This window comes from Cebus imitator, unplaced genomic scaffold (genome assembly GCF_001604975.1).
Source record: "Cebus imitator isolate Cc_AM_T3 unplaced genomic scaffold, Cebus_imitator-1.0 Scaffold38, whole genome shotgun sequence".
Lineage (NCBI taxonomy): Eukaryota > Metazoa > Chordata > Mammalia > Primates > Cebidae > Cebus > Cebus imitator.
Window position 1 is genome coordinate 4,215,297 of NW_016107353.1, and position 3,560 is coordinate 4,218,856.

Below are 3,560 nucleotides of genomic sequence, written 5' to 3' on the forward strand. Positions count from 1 at the left end.
CTGGTGGCTCTCCCTGGGGTGTGTCTGCAGTCGGGGAATGCTCTCAGCTGGGTGTGCTCAGCAACCAGTGAGGCCTGGGTGGGGATCTGTGAGGAGTGCTGGGAAATGGGGTGGGAATTGGTCATGTCCTGGTTTCTGCCTTTCCCCTAAATGGGCCCTAATTTCAAGGAAGAACCCAAGGGGTGCTTTCCCATTCCTTCCATTTTCTTCCCACCACCCTGCGCTCCCCCCGCCCCCCCATCATTTTGAAAACCATGTAAGGGGCCTGGAACTTAGGGAAAAAGAAGGTTTTTTTGTTTTTTGTTTTTTTGTTTTTTTGCTTCAAACCCACCATCTCAGTGGCTACTGCCTTTCCCCCATCTCTACCACTATTCAAAAACCTAGGCTATGTCCTAAACAGTGGATTTGAATAGTATTATGGGTTATTTTAAGCATTCCTTCATTTTGTCTAGAATCCAGAGTGGTGCCCGAGCAAGGCATTCTGATTTTTGCAAACTGCTTGCAAATTTACCTCCCGCCTTCCCAAAACCAGAGCTGGATGACCCACCTGCCTGGGTGAGTGAAGGAAAGGGAAGGAGAAACGTAGTAAGGTAGCCCCAGTAGGAGAGCAGGATGAGTGGGGAAGTCCCACTCTGTGTTTTGAGGCATGAAGATAGCATTATGCTTGACCAAAGATAACCCCAGAGATCCTTTCTGCCCATCTTCATGGGAGCCCCCACATCCTGAGGCCGCTCTACTGACCTGGAGGGGTCAGAAACGAGGAAGGCTGATGTCCTCTGTGCTGCTTCTCTGTGGAAGGACCAGCACTCTCAAGGCCCAGGGGGGAGGTGGCTGGAGGTTGTTTCCTTGCGTCAGGCCTAAGTGGCTTCATGTTTGCTATTTGGGCCTCAGGCCCATGGAGTCACTTAAGCCCATGCGTTCACGTCCTGAGGCCTCAGAGACCTGCTGCAGCCCTGATGTTCCTGGGTACTAGACCGCCTCTCGTCCACTCTGCTGGCCTGAATTTCTGGCCAACACTTCCGGCCCATGAGTGGCCCTTCAGGGAAGTCCCACAATGGGTTTTCCCTGGCAACAGCAGCTGCTCTGGACCCTACGTGCTTGGTGGAGCTCAGTGAAAGCGCCAGGAATCCATGAACGCCAAATGCAGATTTCTGGGAGATGATATGATCCAGGCTGGGTGATTTCATGAGCAAAGCCCACGAGATGTGGCGGACAAACTCACGCAAAGACTTCAGTTCAGGTTTTTTTTATTCTTTTCTTTTTGGAAAACAAGGTTTTGCTTTGTTGCCCAGGTTGTGGGCTCACTGTCGTGACTGCTCACTGTATGACCAAGTAATCCTCCTGCCTCAGCCTCCCAAGTAGCTGGGACTATAGGCATGTACCACCATACCCAGCTAATTTTATATTTTTTGTAGAGATGAGGTCTCACTATGCTGCCCAAGCTGATGTTGAACTCCTGAGTTCAAGTGATCCTTCTTCCTTGGCCTCCCAAAGTGCTAGGATTACAGGCGTGAGCCACTGCACCCAGTGGCTCCAGTTCGTTTCTACACAAAGCAGAGCTGCTGACACCGATGCCTCCCCGGATCTGAGGTTCTGCAGAGCTGCTGGTTCTACCTCAGTAGAAAGCGAGGGACTGGACTATGGCCCAGAATGACCCATAAGATCTTCAGGTGTCTGAAGACCTCTTAAATATACTTCTCCATTCTCTGCAGTGATTCCTAACATAACACTTAAAATGAAAAGAGCTCATTCGGTTCATCAGACGTGAACTGAGCCCTTACAGTGTGCCAGGTCCATGGGGTGCGGGAATTACAGAGATGAGTAAGCCACCTTTCTGGCTCATGGGGAGCTTGCCTCTATGGGGGAAGACAGGCATGCCACAGATGACTCCCCATCACGGAGGAGGTGCTAGGATAGGAATGCAAACCTCAAGTGTGGCACTAAGCCACCCTCCTCACAGGGGAAGGTGCTTAGGGCAGGCTCAGAAGGTGTCAGGGAATGAATGAGAGCAGGTGACTCCAAAGTGGAGTCTTAGCAGATGATACATAGCAAAGAAGACTTGGGAGGCATTCCTGGCTGTAGGAGCCGCAGCAACACAAGGGCGGGAAGAGCTACAGGCATTTCTTTGTTACTGGAGAGTAGGTTAAAGTAGGAAGCTGGTATTGTGGAAAGGGAGGAGCCGGCCCAAAAGGTCCTTGCAGGCCACACTAAGGAACTTGGGCTCTACCCCAGGGAACCACAGACGGGCTTTAGGTCAAGTCCAACTGGTATTTTAAAGGTATTACTCTTTGGCGCCCTGTGGTGAGTGAACAGTTATGGGGAGGAATAGATTAGCTATGTGCAAAAATTGCCTTAAACACAACATTATTAACACGATAGCTCTCTGCACACTCTGCTCACTTTCCCCACCCCCTCCCCACCTCATTTAGCTGTGCCTGCACTGTGTAGATAGAGGAAACAGAAGTTCTTGTCTCAGACGAGACATGTCAGGGGCTCCGATCAGTCACAGATATCTGGGAAGATTCCACGTGGCATTCAGATTCATGGCTAGCAGCCTCTGAAAGCAGGCAGATCCAAGTGAAAAGGGACCTAACTGGAAGGACGAGGGGCCTGCCCCAGGAACCCAGGCTGGAAGTCGTCAGCTCCGGAGGGCCTGGTGCGCAGGGCTCGCGCTCTCTCTCCCAGAATCCACAGTTTCCTCTTTTGAGACTGGTGTCCTGGCTTCAAAACACATATTCTGGGACCCCACTCAGCTCCTGAGTTGGTAAGGGTGTGGCCCAGGAATCTGCATTACCAAGGAGCTGCCCTGGTGAGTCTCACACCAGTTCAAGTTTGAGAACACTGAGGCAGAGTTTACAAAGATCCCACAGAGGGCATGTGAATGCCCCAACAGAGGCCAGTTGGCAGTGGGTGATACACTGGACCAGGCACCCCACCCCACACCCACCCTGAGAGCTGAGCCCGGGGGAGCCAGTCTAAGGACAGGATGGATCTCAACCATGGCCTGGCCACCCTCCCACTGGGACCGCCATTTGCTTTCATGGAGCCACCTCGCTTCAGTATCCTCAAAGGATTGCTGCAACTGGTCATTTTGGATTCACTTCCAAACTGCTTCATTGATTTTTTATTTATATCTATATTTATTTATTTGAGACGGAGTCCCACTCTGTTTCCCAGGCTGGAGTGCAATGCCGTGATCTCGGCGCCCTGCAACCACCTCCCAGGTTCAAGTGATCCACCTGCCTCAGGTTCAAGTGATCCGCCTGCCTCAGGTTCAAGTGATCCGCCTGCCTCAGGTTCAAGTGATCCGCCTGCCTCAGGTTCAAGTGATCCGCCTGCCTCAGGTTCATGTGATCCGCCTGCCTCAGGTTCAAGTGATCCCCCTGCCTCAGGTTCATGTGATCTGCCTGCCTCAGGCTCAAGTGATCCGCCTGCCTCAGGTTCAAGTGATCCGCCTGCCTCAGGTTCAAGTGATCCGCCTGCCTCAGGCTCAAGTGATCCGCCTGCCTCAGGCTCAAGTGATCCGCCTGCCTCAGGCTCAAGTGATCCGCCTGCCTCAG